Source organism: Petaurus breviceps, unplaced genomic scaffold, assembly GCF_028583685.1.
Source record: "Petaurus breviceps papuanus isolate PSGF00001 unplaced genomic scaffold, PetGlider_PUasm1.0 90977, whole genome shotgun sequence".
Lineage (NCBI taxonomy): Eukaryota > Metazoa > Chordata > Mammalia > Diprotodontia > Petauridae > Petaurus > Petaurus breviceps.
Genome location: NW_027187391.1, coordinates 29,933,052 through 29,952,299, shown reverse-complemented (window position 1 = coordinate 29,952,299; position 19,248 = coordinate 29,933,052). Strand labels below are relative to the sequence as shown.

The window sequence follows — 19,248 nt, the reverse complement described above, 5'->3', positions numbered from 1 at the left end:
TCCCAAAGTGAGCCCCAAAGTAAAACCTCACATCAGGGTATATATAGCCTTCTCCTGGGTCAGAGAATGTCACAACCCTCTTGACGCACTGCCCAATCACAAAGTAACAAGGTGTGGGCATTCTGGAAAACAAGTCTCCTACCACAAGCTCCATGTGATCACATTCAGCCTATTAGGGGGCAGAGTATATTTTCAAATCAGGGAAGGTTATCAGATTCAAGGGGCCAAGGGGCAGGGAATTTCTTCAGATTCCCATTACACAGGGCAAGATGGATTTCTGTAGTCCATTGCCTGTATATCTTAATTCCTGGTTGCATGTAAAAACAATTTTTAATATTTGTTTTTATAACTTTGCATTCCAGATTCTCTCCCTTCTTCCCTTCTCACCTACCCCTACTGGGAAGACAATTCAATATAGTTTATACATGTGTAGTTATGCAAAACATTTCCCCAGTAGTCATGTTGTAAAAGACTAATTAAATTTCCCTCCATCCTATCCCATCCCCAATTTATTCTGTTTTCTCCTTTGACCCTGTCTCATTTCAAAAGTTTTTGCTTCTAACTACTCTCTTACCCAATCTGCCCTCCCTTGTATCATCCCCCCTCTTATCCCTTCCCTTCTAATTTCCTATAGGATAAGATACCTGATTGAGTGTGTATGTCATTCCCTCCTTAAGCCAAATCAAATGAGAGTAAAGTTGACTCATTCCCTTTCATCTTCCTGTTCTTTGCCTCCATTGTAACAGCTTTCTCTTGCCTCTTCTATGTGAGATAATTTATTCTATTCTATCTCTCCCTTTCTCTTTCTCTCAATTTATTTCTTTCACCTCTTAATTTTAGTTTTTAGATATTATCCATTCATATTCAACTCATCCTGTGCCCTCTGTCTATGTATACATGTACAAACATATACAAGCACACACCCACATATACACATACACACACCTATACATACATATACACATATCTATATATATATATATCTATGTATATATATATATATGTATGTATGTATATCTAATCTCTCTCTATATATACATGTATATTCCCTTCATCTATTCTCATACTGAGAAAAGTCTCATGAGTTACAGATTTCATCTTTCCATGTTGGAATGTGAATAGTTCAACTTCAATGAGTTCCTTATGATTTATTTTTCTTGTTTACCTTTTCATGGTTCTCTTGCTTCTTGTACTTGAAAGTGAAATTTTCTGTTCAGTTTTTGTCTTTTGATCAAGAATACTTGAAAGTCCTGTATTCAATTGAATTTCCATGTTTTCCCCTGAAGTATTATACTCATCTTTGCTAGGTAGGTGATTCTTGGCTTTTAATACTAGCTCCTTTGACCTCCAGAATATGATATTTCCAAGCTGTTTGATCCCTCAATGTGGAAGCTGCTAGATCCTGTGTTATCGTGATTATGTCTCCACAATACTCAAACTGTATTTTTCCTGACTGCTTGCAATATTTTCTTCTTGACCTGTGAACTTTGGAATTTGGCTATAATATTCCTAGGAGTCTTCTTTTTGTGATCTTTTTCAAGCAGCAATCAATGAATTCTTTAAATTTCTATTTTGCCCTCTGGTGCTAGAATATCAGCACAGTTTTCCTTGATAATTTCTTGAAAGATGATGTGTAGGCTCTTTTTTTGATTATGACTTTCAGGTAGTCCAATCATTTTTAAATTATTTCCCCTGGATCTATTTTCCAGGTCAGGGGTTTTTCCAATGAGATATTTCACATTGTCTTCTATTATTTTTTATTCCTTTGGATCTGTTTTATAGTATTTTGATTTGATTTGATTCCATTTCCTCCAATCTAATTTTGAAGCCGTTATTTACTTTAGTGAATTTTTCAAATTCCATTTCCATCTGGCCATTTCTTCTTTTTAAACCATTCTTCTCTTCATTGACATTTTGGGCCACTTTTGTCATTTGTGTTAGTAAATTTTTGCTTTTTTTTGGAGGGGTGGAGCCAGGGCAATTGGGGTTAAGTGACTTGCCCAAGGTCATGCAGCTAGTAAGTGTTAAATGTCTGAAGTCAGATTTGAACTCAGATCCTCATGACTCCAGGCTCAGTGCTCTATTCATTGTGCCACTTAGCTGCCCCAAAGCAAAGCAAGTTTGTTGTTGTTGTTGTTGTTTTTTAAGGGGGGAGACAAGTCTATTGGAGTTAAGTGACTTGCCCAAGGTCACACAGCTAGTAAGTGTGTCAAGTATCTGAGGTCAGATTTGAAGTCAGGTCCTCCTGACTCCATGGCTGGTGCTCTATTCATTGCACAACCTATCTGCCCCAAGTTAATCTATTTTTTAAGGTGTTATTTTCTTCAGTATTTTTTTGGATCTCCTTTAGCAGCCTGTTAACTCTCTTTTTGTGATTTTCTTGCATCATTCTCATTTTTCTTCCCAATTTTTCCTCTACTTTTCTTACTTGAGTTTCAAAATCCTTCTTGGGCTCCTCCATGGCCTGTGATTAGTTCATATTTTCCTTGGAGGCTTTTGATGCAGAATATCTTCTTCTGTCTTCTTCTGCTTCCATGTTTTGATCATCTTTGTCAACAAAAATGATCCTATTGTTTGATTTCTCTTCCTCTGTTTTGCTCATCTTGCCAGCCAATTACATGACTTTTGAATTCTTTGCCACAGTGGAACTCTGCTTTCTGAGTGAAGAGTGCTGTGTTCCAAATTTCTGGCATTTTTTGCAGCTGTTGTCCAACCTTCTTCCAGGCACATACCTGCCTTAGAACTGTGAGGATGACTGTCCTTTCACAGCCTCAACAAGCTCTGCCAAGCTCTGCTAGCACTTCTCACCCCAGGACCACCACTCAAGACTGTGACCCAGATTTTAGCAGGGCAATGCAAGAAAATCCTGCCTCAGCACTGGCTATTACCCTGTGTTTAGCCACTTGTCCCCACCATGAATTGTGGGCCAGGAGCTCCAGAAGCAGCCATGAGGTAGTTAGTTGCAGACAGCCCACCTCTGCCACTCCAGGGTCAGGGGTCAGACTGCACTCCTCTCTCACCCAGTTCCAGCAGAGTTCCACTACTGACCTTTTACTTTCCTTTTGGTTTTTATGGGTTGAGAAGTCTGGAAACAACCACAGCTGCCAGTGATTAACTATCCTGAAGTCTGCTCTGGTCAGTCTGTAGCACAGGTCTGTGCTGGTGTTGGCCCACTCAGGACTGTGCTCTGCTCCCAGCCGGGGTGATATCCCCTTCCTGTCAGCCTGCCAGGTTGCCTTCAGCAGAAGATTTATTTCTCTGTTACTTTGTGGGTTCTGTAGCTCTAAAAATTGTTTAGAGTCATGTTTTTACAGGTATTGGAGGTGGTTGGAGCGGGAAATCAAGCAAATTCCTGCTTTTACTCTGACCATCTTGGCTCTGCCCCAACAAATCCTTTTATTAAGGGGATTAAGGCCATAGGTTACTCACCCATGGGTCATTTATCCCTATACCTGGACTAAACCTTCCTGAATCTCAGTTTACTCCTCTGTTAAATGAAAGTATTTAATTAGGTGACCTCTGAGGTCACTTTTAGTCCTAGAACTGTGGTCCCATGATATTTAATCCCTCTTCAGAATTCATTTGCATTTTAACCTGGGCCTCCAGTATCAAAGTAAAAAGAAGTGAATAACAAGGGACCATGAGTTTATATATTTAAAGCTGGAAGGGACCTCAGAGGTCATCTAATTCAAAGGCCTTACTTTACAGATGAGGAAAATGATGCCAAGAGAGAAAAAAATATCTCCCCCACAGTTGCACCAGTAACCATGGAGGTAATATTTTAAGGCAATCAGGTGGCACAAATTTTAAATGCACTATCTTCATCTTCATCATCATCATCATCACAGCAACAAAGCAACAATAGCTAGTGTTTATATAAGACTTTAAGCTTTGCAAAATACTTCACACATATTAGTTCATTTTATCTTCACAGCAACCAGGTAGGTGAGTGCTGTTAATAGCCCTATTTCATAGATGAGGAAACTCAGTCAAGAGAGGTTAAGTTACTTGTTTAGGGTCTGATGGCAAGTAAAAGTCTGAAGCTGTATTTGAACTCATGTCTTCCTGACTCTAGATCCAGAGTTCTATCCACTATACCACCTAGCTGTAATGTTCAGCTCAAATCTCTTTGATAAAGCAAAGTATTAAAATTGAATTCACATTATTCTGGCTTTGGCTAAACAATGATGTTTTGAATGACTCTTTGAAGACCTCTCTAAATGTTCCAACCTGAAATTTCACAGTTTTCTTACAGTATTACTTCATGCAGACTAAGAAGGCATCTGGGCTCCCCTGGTGTTGTTTTCTTGCTCCTTATTTTCTACCACATAATCAAAAGAGATTATATATACTTCTGAACAAATTGGTAATAAAGTGGGGCTTGGGGTTGGCTGGGGGAAATTAAACTTTTGCTTCTTATAGATGGTTGTAAACTGGGTTTTATAATCCCAGAAAGCAACTACTCTGCCTAGAAAGTAAAGTTCTCTTCCCCTTCACTCAAGGACAACAGTATTTCTTGTTACTCATGAGAGTTCAGTAACTGGGTTAAGAAGCTGCAACCAGATTGTCAGGGGAGAAATTAACAACACTGGAAATGCCATTCAAATGATACTCAGGGGTTTTTATTCAATTCTCTTTCCCACTCACCTGGTATTTCCTTGTTGATGACACATGGGCCAAATGCTTTTCATTCTCAGATGGATAATCCAATCATTCATTCTACAAATATTTGTTTGTGTATAGATGCAACAACTGAGCTGTGTTTTATGTCCTCTCCCACAGCACACATATGGAACAGGGCCATTTAAAGTGAATGCATGTCAGGTTTCTGTTAGTTCTCTGTATATGTGCATTTAGTCTTCCAGCACTTAATATCTGGAAATTCTGCCATCTTCTTTAAGAGGGAGTGATCAGGCTTTGGTCACATTGTCTCATAGCACTGCTAAACTCATCAAAGACTGATTCATATAAAAGTACCAATTGAATAATTTACAAAGAGCAGTCTCTTCCCTGTAGGGAAACTCACTTGAGAAACCAAATTATGATATGAAGATTTAGGGTAGACATATAGAATCAGAGATGGGTAATATCTGTTGTCCCCTCAGGCCATCCAAGTTCTCCTATAAGTCAATGTTGATGATATACTTCATGTAGTTTGTCTTTAGTGTTCTCCTTTGCAAGTGTTGCCAGCTTTATCCAAAGTGGCCATATTTGTTTTAAACTTTTTCTCTTGTGTTTGGTTCTTCACTAAATTAAACAGATGTGGTCCATACTATTGTCAAGAATTTACACTTATTGAGCTTCAGCCCAGACAATGTCGGTAGAACCAATATGTAGAATTTAATGGTTCAGTGTTATATTTTTGTAATTAAATAAAATTGAAACAAATGCAAAATGAGAAAAGGGGCAAAACATTGCCACTTACATAGCAGATAATAAGAGAGGATTCAATATAAAACAATAAATTTCCACTTCAAGAATATCTGTATAATAAATACAACATTTTGTTTTCAAAGCTTCCCAGCCTTTTGTTTCCCCATTTCTTTTCTTTTGTTCTCTGCTGTATAATTTTTAATTTATTTTTCTCTTCATTCCCTTAAGGGAGTCTGCAATGAAGCCTTAATTAAAACACACCTACAAATATCTATCTATCTATCTATCTATCTATCTATCTATCTATCTATCTATCTATCTATCTATCTATCTATACACACATGTATATACATACATATAAAAAGATATCAATAAACATACACATATATCTAAGACCATACTATGCTTATTCCCTCCTATTATGTTTCTCTGAATATGAATAGTATCTTCCTTCATAAGTCCAAGTCTTTCTATGTTTTTCTAAATCAACCAGATCATCATTCATTTCCCACACCAGAGCAATATTCCAACCTAATTACATCCTATCTAAGAGGTTGTCTATTGAAGTGTTTTGCCCCAATTTTCTGCATTCCTTCTCTCCTTGCCTACAGAGTTTTATTTACTTAAGAAAACTTTAATCTAAAATAATGAAAATTATTCTTTTTATGCTTCAACAATGTTCTCTCCTTACAATATAGTTTAAGATCTAATACTAATTATAGTTGAATCTGTTTTCTTTACATCTTTTTTTTCCTGGTTTCTTTGAAATTCCTGACCTTTTGTTCTTTCAACTGAACTTCTTATTTTTTTCTAACTCAGTAAGATATTTTTAATAATTTACTTGGGATGACATTGAATAAATAGGTTAGTTAAACCTGTCATTTAAAAATTTATATTGCTTTACCTATACATGAACAATAAATGTTAATTCAATTATTTAGATCTAAGTTTATTTGTATAAAAAGTGTTTTATATTTATGTTTATGTAGTTTCTGTTTTGACAGGGATTCACTCAAGTATTTTATACTGTCTCAATATTTTAAATGGTCTATTTCTTCTATTTCTACTTTGCCTTCTTGTTCTAGAATGTCGGAGCAATTTTACTTGATGATTTCTTGTAATGTTGTATCAAGATTCTTTTTTATCATAATTTTTGGGTAGTGTGCCTGTTCTTATATTATTTTTCTCCCATCTATTCTCCAGATCAGTTATATTTCTGGTGAGACATCTTACTATCTCTTCAATTTTTTTCATTCTTTTGATTTTGTTTTATGATATGTTGGTATCTTTGAAAGTCATTAGCTTCCCCTTGACCAATTCTAGTTTTCAAGGAATTATTTTCTTCTTTAAGTTTTTGATCCTCTATTTCCACTTGCTTAATTTTTTTTCATATTTTTCTTGATTTCTTGGATTGATTTTGTTTTTTTCCCTAATTTTTCCTTGATATATTCTTATTTGATTTTTAAAGACCTTTTAAAAGTTCTTCCAAATACTCTCTCTCTTTTTTTTTTTTTTTGGTTGGGACCATTTGATGTTTCTCATTGAAAAAGAACTTTTTTTCACTCCATTATCTTCCTCTGAAGATAAACACAGACTTTCTCTATCTCCATAGTAATTATCTATGGTTGGATTCTTCCTCCTTTGTTTACTCATTTTTATTTATTTAATTTTTTTAATTTAGTTTTTAGTACCTATCGGTGAAATCAAGTTGTAGTTCAGAGTTGTGGGTAATGATGTCCCAAGTCTCAGTTAATTCTTACTGTTTTCTGAGGTTTGTCTCAGGGACCAACCTTGAGCTCTTCTCTCCACTCTTGAGCCATGACTAGGGACCTTAGTCACACTATCTTGCAAATGATCTTTCTACTTGTGCTCCCTCTGGTGAATGCAAACTGCAGTTGTCCTCTCTGCCCTAGAACTGAAATCAATGATTCTGTACTCCTGCAAGGGCTCACAGCCAACAAGGTCTCTGCCCCTCACTGCTGCATTCATGAGGTATGTGCTAGCTCCTTCCTCCTGCAATCATAGCCCAAGGTGTATCTGATCTGCACAGCTGTGCTTAGTGTCCCTTGATAATGGAAGCTGCTTCAGTCTTCTCCTACTCAGCCATCAGACCCCTCACACTGTCAGAGAGATCAAAGTTTCTAAGACTGAGATTGTCTCTCAACCTAGTTGCCCCCAGGGCTTATTATTTGTTGATTCTGCAGAGTATGCCTGGAAGTATTTAAAATTTACTCAGGCCCAATGTCTACCCCCAGAGGTTGGATCCTTCCTGCGGTCCTCTCAAAAAGTCTTAGGAGGATAACTGCTTTATCTAGTATTTATTTCTGCTTCTCTAAGGCAATTTTCTGTCTTTTTTGTGGAGGAAATTTGGAGAACTGAAAGTTTTATCAACTACTCCAACATCTTCCCAGAATTCTCCCTCAGTTCAGTGTTATTAACAGATCAATGTTAACCTGGCAGATATCTTGAAGGGAATCACTTAGTTATCTTTGTTTCACTCTACCTTGTGTTTAACATTGTTATCAATGACTTGGGTATAAATACTTGCAGATGACATAATTCCAGGATAGCTAACAGAGCTGCTAATGGAGATGAAATCCAAAAAGTTTTTGACAAGCTAGGAAAATTACCTGAAAAAAAATAAAGGAAAATGGAGAGATTTAAAAAAAAATCAACTTCACTATTTTAAGCTAGTCAGGGAAAAAGAAAAGTTCTTTTGAAACTTCAATTTTAGTCAGTTCAATTTAATGTGGCAATCAAAACACTGAATGTGATTTTGGGCTTCACTGAGAGGCATGGTTCCCCGAAATGAGGAGATGATGGTACCTTTATAATTTGCCCTGGGCATACTACTGAACCACACTGCCTCTTGTAATCCAATAAATAATGATGCAATTTTACACATTGCACATTAAAGAAAAATCATGACTATTCATAATCAAGTGTAGAAACACAGGATTCAAAGGAAGCCTATCCTATACTTGAAACAAGAATACTTTCTATAGTGTCTAACAACTAGTTATTACCTACCACACCAAAGTTGTAGCTATTACAAGACCAGCTTTAATCATTTGAACACACATCTAATGAAAAAAGAAAAACACAATTGTTTTTTATCTATAATAGTTAAAGATTATTGTTCAAGAAATCTCTTATATATACAATGATGGTTATGGGAGCTTTAGAAATTTAACATTTTTATTGTATGAAGCATTCCAATAAATAAGCACACTGTTGCTGGTATCTGTTTATATTATGGTCATCATGACCAATCTTTTTTTCCTCTTTCAGAAGAAGACCATTTCACTGTACTTTCATAGCAATAATCCAACAGAAAAAAAATTGCATTGTATTTATAAAACTAGGAACTGGTATGTGAAGGAAAACAGGTATGCACAATGACAGTTTCTCTTACATAATCCCAATACAGAACAGCCACAGTGGATGGCATGGGCAGAGAAAGAAAGTAGAAGAAGGGATGGTAACATTAGTGAAGCTGAACACCAGAAAAAATAAGATACCCTGAAACCATCTTTTTGTTGAAACATCATTTCATTTGTGGAGAGCAGACAAACAATTTGTTACTTGAGACCCAGACTTCTATTGCATAGAAAATGCCTACAAATAGCACATTCAATTTGACAGTCAATTCGAATTCCTAGAAATTAGATAGTTGCACATGTTTCACAGCTACTGGGCATTTAAAAATATTCCAAATCCATCAAAAAACCACAAGATGGGGCAAAAATTGTGATACCAACAAAGTAAGTTTAAATTGTCCTGAGTAGTCCTTTTGATAAGAAGCCAAGTGGATTTCCATTGCTGAGTCAAAAATATCTTCTTTCAAAAGGTGAAGTTAATAACAGGGTGAAAGGAGCACCAGATGAAAAAAGTTACTTCTCCTTTTCCACTTTTGTTATAAATAGGATGATTGCTACAATTAAAGGATATCATTTAATTTGGAGAAGACATCAATCATTAACATTTTATTCCTCCTCCCCCCAAAAGCAAACAAATAGTTCCTCTGTTATAATGATTTTTATTTTAGGGTTAACCCATCATCATTGTGTTGTTGATTAACTGTGTATTATATGACTCAAATTTTAAATTTAAAAACGATTTAAATTTAAAAGCTAATTTAAATTAAAAAATCAAAACAAAATATGAATGAGTATGAGAAAACATACACACGTTTGTGTGTGTGTGTGTGTGTGTGTGTGTGTGTGTGCTTGGTAGTAAAGAGTTGGTAGTAAAGGAAAGGGAGGACATGTTTAATTAAGTTCTACTGTATGTTTACGTAGTGGAATATTTGGGAAGAGCCCAATACACGTTTATGTTCTTGGAAAAGAGACTCTATTCCCCCACCTAAGACTTTCCAGTCATGTGACCAACAAAATGGAATATTAGAAATTTTCTTTGATCCTCATGCTACCTTAACCCTCTTCAAAATAGGAGCCATATACCAGAGATGAATCAATTTCAGCTGTTTTCATGGTCTAGGACTCTAAGAACCCAAACAAGGTAAAACTGAGATGAAATGCTAATAAAATAAGAGATCAAAGATCCTTTTGTATAATCACCCTTTCCAACTATCAGGCTTACAGAATGAGGGCTGCAAAAGTGTCTGTACACCATAAGCTTGTGACAGAATTCAACTCCTCTTCTCTCTCCCTTCCTTAGTTCAACAGAGATCCAAACTCCAAATTGCAGAAATTTGCTCAGGTGATAATAGCTACATGCCAGTATTCTGTCCTATAACAGAGCCAGACCCTAACAGAGGAACAGGGGAATAGAGCAGGACACATTCCTCTGGCTGTAACAGAACTCAACTCTATATCCGAAGCTGACCTTCTCAAAGGCGCATGGAGATCCAAACTTCAAAGATTCAACATTTTTTCAGTCTGTGGTGATGTAGTACTCTTCTGCCAAGCTGGAGAATTGAAGATCAAAGGGAACTAGAGAAAGTCCCATGTGCAAGGGGCTATATGATACTTCAATAATCCTGAGGGAAAGAGTCCATGGAACAGTCCTGTTCCCTCAGAAGTCATTTGGAATAGAGACCAAAGCTACTAAACCACAATTTACCCAGAACCAGGAGGAAGTTGAGATGGCAAACCACCATGAAAAGAGGAAGTCAGAAAATGAGCAACAGAAGAAAATCAGGAAAAAATATTAAAATTACTTAAGTTTTAAGGAGGAAAAAACTAAGACTTTGAGATTAAGCCAATAAAGCAATAGGGAAGATATTAACAGTAAGGAATTATGCATTACAGACATAATAAAAGAGATCAGGCATCTACGAATAAATATTATGAGATAAAGGAAAAGGGTTCAGCATATTATAAGACAGAAGACCATGTGGATTTTAGGGAGAACACTGAATCACAGTGTGATGTTTGTAAATGCTTTGAAAGAGAAATAAGAACTGTGACGGTAGAATTTATGGTCTCTATAGCAGAAATAATTGGAAGGATAGAAAAAAATTGAACCCACAGTGGCATGTCTCAAAAAAGAAACTAAAGAGAGGATACCTGATTGGGAATGTGATAAATATAAGTGAAGGACAATCTGGCAGAAATGAAACAAAGAGCGATAACATTAAAAGAAAGAAAAACAATTAATTTGAGGACAAGTTGCATTGAGACCAATTAAATCTCATAAGTCTCCCAAAAGAACTTGGCAAGTCAAAAACCCTGAATACCATAAGGTAAGATATAGTACAAGAAATTTTTGCTGAAAATCTGAACACCAAAATCAAAGTGCTAATTGAAAGAATGCACAGATCAGTTCTGAAAAAAAAAATGAGGCTGCAAACTGCAAGAATTTATATTTAACAATTTGATTAAGAAACAGAACATTGTTCAAGCAATTAGGACAAAGCCTTTCAAATATAAAGGGAAGGAAATCTGAATAATGTAAGACTATTCTTCACCCACAATAAACCACAACAGGGAATGGAACAATGTGTTCCAAAGAGCCATGTAGCTCAAAATGAAGACCAAGGGGAATCATACTCAATCTTAGCCCAAAGTATAACTGAAAAAGATTGATATGAAATATTAAAGGGATGTTTGAAACATTTCTAAAAATAAAACAAGACCTGTAGAAATTATTTGATTCTCAAATATCCCACAAAACAGAAATACAAGGAGACAAACATAGTAATCAATTTCAACAATAACAAAATAACAACAGAGAAACTATTAAGTAAAGTAACCTTTTTTTCAGGGTGAAAGCAGCAGCCAAACAGAAGTGATGGTGGAGAAACTAAAATATCCTTCACTGGACTTCACAATACCTTGCTTACCAATGAATCATTTTTTTGGGGGGGGGGGGCTTACTAAACTAGAGAATGAGAAAGTTAAAAAAAATTAGAGGAGAATATTAGATATACCCTATAATCAAAGGTTAACAATGAAGGAAAACAAATCTCAGCCTTTCAGGAAGAAGAAACCACTAGGAAAAAAATGATGACGAGACAGAAAGTGATTGAAAAATGAGGAAATGAACGGGGAACCTTGTTTTAATGTTGGGAAGTGGTACTACTAATGAATGCCCTTATGGGAGTAGAGATATAGATTATAATTAAAAAATAGACTCTAAATTAAAAATTAAAATGGGGACCTTACAATGGATATGATCTAGAAGAACTTGATGCTTAGTGTGATCATATATCTTTCCTCAAGAGAAGGGGAATCAGTTCTTTTAGGGATAGTTGTCATTAAAAGGAGAAGGAGGGTTTTGATTTAAGGAAAATATTTTAAGGTAAATGAAAAGTAGATGGCCAGTGACAAAGCAAATGTCAACAATGAGTTGTATAATCAGGGGCACAAGAAAAATCCTCCCATAGAACAATGAGGAGTATACTGTCTATAACCTGTAGGAATGGGTAATTCTAGGAGTTAGGGTGTATCAGGCACATGATCTACAAACCCATAACAAGAACTGTTTAAAGATGATAAACAAAAATAGTTACCTCAAAGATTTTAATTTCACAAGGAGTAAATAGAATAAATTAAAACTATATAAGTATGAGAAGAGCCCATAAATCAGAGAACAAATGTGTGGAATAGAAAGAGAAGATAAAGATGAAAATAAATCTTTTCTAGGAACTATATAAAAATGAAAAGCTATCAAAAAAACCCAGACAATTTAATTGAGAGGAAAAAAAGAGAGGAAGAATCAAATAACAAGAAAAAAAGAAAAAAAAGGAAAATCATAAAACCAGGAAGAAGGGTAAGAAATTGGAAGGAAGAGGCTGCCAGTAAGAGGGAATAGATCTCAAAAAAAGATGAAGTAAAAATAACTTAAGGGGGGTGGCCAGGTACCAGGTAGCACAGCAAGTAAGAGCACCGGCCCCAGTGTCGGGATGACCTGGGGGATCGAATCTGGGCTCAGATACTTAGTACCACACCCAGAAATAACTGGCCTGTAACCTTGAGCAAGCTGCTTAACCCCAATTGCTTTAAAAAAAATAAAAAAAAACTTAAGGGACATAATACTGTATTGATAACAGAGGAACAATTGCTAATTTGTTTTTTTTTTTTTTGGAGGGGAGGGGAGGGCAATTGGGGTTAAATGACTTGCCCAAGGTCACACGGCGAGTTTGTGTGTCTGTGTGTTAAGTGTCTGACTAAGATTTGAACTCAGGTCCTCCTGACTCCAGGACCAGTGCTCTATTCACTGTACCACCTAGCTGCCCCAACAATTGCTAATTTGGAACAAGACATAATATTAGAGACACAGAGAAAAATATAAATTCAACTCTCAGAACTTTAAATATAAATTGATTAAACAATCAAATAAAAGGAAAAACAGTAAATTGCATATCATATAAGGAAACAAAACATCACAACCCATTGTATATAAAGATACATTTAAAAAACATATACAAAATTAAAATGAGGAGATAGAAAAATTTACTATGAGTCAGTCGAATCTAAAAAACAGCAAGAATTTACTATTATAATATCCAATAAAGCAAAACTATTTTTCTTCCCTAGAAGTTTGTGATAGTAATGGCAATTAAAGATTCCCCTGTATTGGCTTGGTTTTCAAATTGATTGTGTTAAAACCCAGAGTTTGTTAATCCCACCTGTGGGATGGGCTTGTTGATGTGAAAAGAAAGTCCTGAACTGGGAGGAGCTGGTGATGTAGATTTGGAGAGACACTAGAGAGAGGCGGAAGATCTTTTTGGAAGCAGCACCTCGTGGAGAGAGAGAGACTAAGAGAATTGCTGGTGGCCGCTTTGAATTGCCCTGGACTTTTGAGACCTGCCCCCTGAGCTGCCAAGGACTGAGGAGACATGGCTGTTTTGCTGGTACTTTGTCTGTCTGTTTTGATGTTGTTTTGCCAGATTTGTCCACTGGTGAAAGACTGTCCTTTTGTTGAAGAAGTCCTGGAACCTGGCTGTTCGCTAAGAAGCCCTGAGACTGTCCTGCAGACAGAGAGTGAATACTGTCCACTGGTGAGGGACAGTGCTGTTGTTGCAGAGGTCTGGAGACTGTCCTGCAGACAGAATGAATACTGTCCACTGGTGAAGGACAGTGCTGTTGTTGCAGGGGTCTGGGAGCCTTTCTGTTGGTTCAGAAGCCCTGAAGAAGGATTTTCTTGTTGTATGTTTACAGAAATCCTGGGAGAGGGCTTTGCTAATGTGTTCAGGGGTTCTAGGACTGTTCTACAGACAGAGGATAAATTCATGAAGGGACTGGCAATGTATCTTATGGCCTTGCTAAGCCTTGTCTCCCCAGGAACTAAGATTGCTGAGAACTTGCCTCGTGTCAAGATGAAGAAAAGACCTCCATTTGGGTATTAAGTGCTGTGTTTAAACTTGATGTAACTCTGGGGTAGATTCAATTGTGATCCAGGGGTGGGGAACTTTTGACCTTATTGTGCTCTGTGATTGACAAATGAAGGTACTTTACCTATGTTTGGAAACTAATCTCCATTTGAGAAGAGGGGCTTTGTGGTGGACTTAATTAAGGTATAGCCTAGGGGTGGAGAAGTATTTAGAACAGAGACTTTGTAATTGATTGAATGATTGGAAGGTCCTGGGGTGGGGTAGTCCTTGGAGATTATTTAATCACATATAGTAAATGCTGTATTTGGAATGATGTCATGTTTTGATCTTCTCTGTTCTTGGTTGGTCACTGAATAAAATGGAGAGCACCTATGCTGGTATTTTGAACCTGGGAAGTTGCCTTTCTTTTGGCATTACATTACATTATGGCGTAGTCTGCAAGGAGTACAAAGCATAGTGCCTCTATTTGTTCCAGGATCCATGGCCATTTAGATTGAGATTGTAAGGCCAAGGATCCTGGAGGGGTGGAATGTGATCGTAATGGCAATTAAAGATTCCCCTGTATTGGCTTGGTGAATGAACTTGAAACTACTGGCCAACAAATCTGACTTTTTTCTCTATAGAAAACTAGATTCTGAGGTTGCACTGCCAAGAAGACTAAAAATGCCTTCCCTTCTTAATAGAACTTGAGATTCATAAGTGTCCTTAAACTTTCTCCTTTGGCTGAGTAGAGCTGAAAATGTGTGTCTCTGCCATATGCTGCTATTGAAGATCACTAAGGAATATCAAGGGGAGAGAAAGAGAGACAGACAGAAGGTAACAAAGATGGACAGACAGAGAAAGAAAGAGAGACAAGCATAGACTGAGACAGAGATAAAGAGAGAGGAAGGAAACAGATTGTAGCAGACAACACCCATGCACATACAGGGTGGTCTGCTAGCACAGGTTCTTTGATCTGATTTGCAAAGGAAAGGAGGCTCAAAAAGGGGTTAACAACCCTACTTTTAATCATATTCACTAGCTCATGGGAAAGGTCAGAACACCAAACTTAGAGAAAATACAATCAGAGAAATTAGCATAAAGACCAACAGACAGGGCTCCTACTGACTGAGTAAAGCAACATTGCTATCCACTTTATATACTTCACTGGACCGAGGGAGCAAAGCCATCTGAGCAGTCCAGGGCCTCTGAACATACAGCTAATTAAAGTCTTGACCAGGAGATAAAAAGATCCTTCTCATGAGGGAACCCCCAAAGCAAAGTTCCAACCTTTCAGTATATATACATTTATACATACATATATATATATATATATATATATATATATATATATATATGTATATATGTGTGTGTGTGTGTATGTATGTACACACCCACACATATATAACAAAGACTTGGCCCCTGATTGGCTCAGAAACAGAAGGCATGAAACCTATTTGACTCAGCACAGCTGGGAATTATCAAGGTCTGAAGGAGATTAATCCTTCAGATGTTAAAAACAGCCTAAGCCTGAGAAACTTAACTTCAGGAAGTAAATAACAAAAATCCCACCTTGCTTTTGCTTATAGATACAGAAGGACACACAGAGAGACAGAGACTGAGAAACTTCCTATATCAGCAAAAGGAATGTCTCCTTGACAGAAATCTATTGCTTTAATTTTTCAGGTAAGGAATGATCTTACCATAAACAGCTCCCTCTTTCCTTCATCTTGCATGTATTGTGAAAGGCTTCTTGGAAGAGATGTTTTAAGCATTGTCTGGAAAATTACCAGGAAGGAACTTGGAGAACATAGCCAAGGATGGCTTTCAATGCATGTATGTTTCCTTTTAGGATGTTGACTATTTCTCAGAACGGAAATATGAGATTTCCACTAATCGCTAAATAATGTTTTCTATTTTGTTTAATTGGATTTAGATGTATATGCTTCAAAAATTCAAATAAGTATCTTTCTAATTCCATTTCCCTACCCTACTCTAGATCCATTGCAAGGTAATTCTTGAAATGTCTAAACTTTCATCTATGAATTCTGTCTCTGTAGGAGCAGATGATGTGTAGAAAATGACTCTCTTTCATGAGATCTCAATTTCACCATTGCCATTGAGATCACTGGTGAGTCAATATCCATTGTTAGTGACACACATATTTTAATATTCCAGAAAACTAGATTAACCCAAATAATATTCTATTTTCTCATTTATTTACCAAAATTTCTTTTCTTAGTAGATGCCTCATTTTTGTTTCTGTTTGGTTTTGCTCCTTTTGCAAAGGGAAGGGCATGTAATAATAGATAGGTATTACTATTTACATAGTAACATCTAAGCTATCTATACAATAATAAATTACTACTATTTGATTAATAATAGACTGCCATCTATGTAATGGATAGTAAATTACTCTCATTTTTTCACTTAAAAAAACTAAAAATATGTTTAACTTCATCAATAATTATAATGGCATTTTAATAAACTATTACTTGATGGAAGATTTTCCACAACATTTTTATTCATATGGATAGGTTTTTTTTTTTCATTTAGGCATTTCTTAGTATAAATGGACATTCAGGATTTCCCTGTACCATTTTGCATGAGAACTTCTTGTAGGATAGAAACTTCAGAAACACCTTCAAATAACTTCTGGTGACTTCGAAAAGCTATAGAATCTGATAGTGAGAAGAGGGATGGTCCAATCTCTATATGCCATGTAGACCTTTAGTGCCTTAGGAATGTTATGTAGTCCTAAATAATTTTAACATATAAATGGATAATAAATGCAAAGTTTTATCTGCCTTAGATGCTCTGCAAGAGGCATATTTATTATTTGTAATCTCTACCATCATGGAATTCACAATACAGTTTGAGACATGAAAAATAAATAAGTCATGCTATGCTTTAGGATGATGTTTTATGAAATTTTCCATTATAACATAGAATTCTGAAGATTTAGACTTAGAATACCCTGTGAAGGCATTTTCTCTTTTTGAACATTTCCAAGAAGCAAATTCCATTCTTCATCCCCATGCAACCACTCAAAAAAATAAAATGGTCAAGTTTGAAATAATGTGTAGATATTGAAAAACAACACCTAGAAATGAGTTGAAAAAAATAGCTCTAATGTATAGGATCATGGGTTTAGAAGTGAAATGGACTTCAGAAGCCATATAACAATCCAATTCCTTGTTTTACCAATAAAGAAACCAAGACCAAGGGATGGTAAGAAATTTGTCCAAGGTCATAAAGGTTAGTGATTTTGGATGCCAAGATATGAACAGTATTCTGATTCCAATCCCATTGCTCTTTCCCATTTTGTATCACTAACTGCATCATCACACAGGTGAATAAGTGAATTCTTTTCCACTTGTATTTTTTGTTTTTCCTCTAATTTTATTTGTGAGATTTACATAGTAGTTTCAGAGAAAATAATATTGCTTTTATAGCAGAAGTCAACATATACACAACCCTTACTAAATGAAAATAAATGAGACCCCAAACTATTTGCAGGATATTAATGTTTATTTCACAGTTTATTTTAGAGCTTATGACATTGTTCTTTGCAACTCTTTTGAGTTAGAAAATTAGATTATTTTAATTGGATGATTTAAGAACTTAAACCTGACTTGGGAAAAAAGGCCAGTGAGTCACTGAGTTTGGAATGTGTTTCCAATAACCTCAGCTTGTCTTCCTCTATCTAAAAGTAAATACCTATGATATAAATGAGAGAATGGATTATTGGCCAATTGCACATTAATCTTGCAGCCTAGAATCAACAGTACACCATTTATCACTTACTTTTGGAGAGTTTTAACCTTGTCCTATGATGATATAATGTCCCCCCCAAACCTCTAACTGCATCAATGAAAGCCTCTAATCCTTCAGCATTGTGACACATTACTTATTATCAGGAATGAGGACAAAGCTAAAACTGTCAAGAGGCAGTTGGAGTTTTGTAGCTCTGCTGGGAGCTCATGGTTTGTAGTATTTGGGGGATAAATTGTGTATTCACCTCAAGTCTTAGGCTAGGTTTATGTAATATTAAAACATCCCTTTAGAAAAGTCAACAGGCTCATCACTTAATCAGCTTTTCTTTCTAATTCCAAACAATTGGCTTGACTTTTTTCTCTACTGAATTCATTGTTTTGGTAACTGTAAACATTTCCTGGCAGAAAATCCAATTCATTTCAATCTGATGAGAACATTTATCACATACATAATATCATGAGAGGTAGAGTGGTACAGTGAATGGAGTGAGTGAATCTTTAAGTCAGGAAGCCCTGGGTCCAAGTCCTGCCACTGGCATATACTGAATGAGCTGCATGAGCCTGAGCAAGTCACATAATGTCTCAGTGGTCCATGAAACAGTTAAAAAAACTAACTTTCAGGGAAGATGCTGATCCTAATAGGCAGAGGAAGTTCCCTCATCATGAGTCCCAATTCCGGTGAAGTCACAGACCTAGTACAAAACAAAAATCTTGTGCCAGCACTGTGCTAGTCATTGGGGGCACAAAGACAGAATTTAAAACAATCAAAGATTTCAGAGACCATGAATTCTATTGGGGTAGGGGATGTAAAATGTGAACAGATAAATACATACATGATTATTTGAGGAGGGAGAAAGTACAGGAAAGATGTGTTGGTTTGATTTTCTTTTATCTGAAAAGCATACCTAGTTCTACTTAGGAGAGAAGGTGATGGATCAAGTGACCTAAATGCATAAGTGATTCAGTTATGTCCCTTAATGTAATTTTTATGCTCACTATAAATGTAGTGCATATGTTTTGTTTTTATTTTATCCAAGGGAGTTTTCATTGTACTGTATGTCTTGTTATCATATAGTTTACCAGAAATTTTGCACATCCTTCTTTGCAGGCTCTCTCTCTTCTCTGATTTCTTTGCTTCTTAAGCCTCTGTAGTAAAGTTTTTGATTGATATTGAATTATTTATTTTGTTCTTCAGGCTACTTTTCCTCCTGGAATTTCTTTAAAATTTTGATTGTTGCTTTCAATTACTGACAAAAGGAATCTTGAATTTCCGATATACTTTTGTTTTCCAGATTCCTTTTTGCCTATTTCTTTTATATA

The 19,248-nt window shown here is 36.0% G+C and overlaps 1 long non-coding RNA gene across 2 annotated transcripts in view; it reads left to right on the top strand.

Moving 5' to 3' along the window:
• LOC138153218 (uncharacterized) overlaps window positions 1-19,248 on the top strand; it is a 213,942-nt gene that overhangs the window by 51,104 nt on the left and 143,590 nt on the right. The window contains exons 3-4 of one of the 2 annotated variants that reach the window (XR_011166310.1): window positions 15,742-15,838; window positions 16,213-17,456. This is a non-coding gene — a long non-coding RNA (uncharacterized lncRNA). Of the gene's footprint in view, window positions 1-15,741; window positions 15,839-16,212; window positions 17,457-19,248 lie in introns of those variants that run through there. The other variant, XR_011166311.1, reaches the window with a different exon arrangement.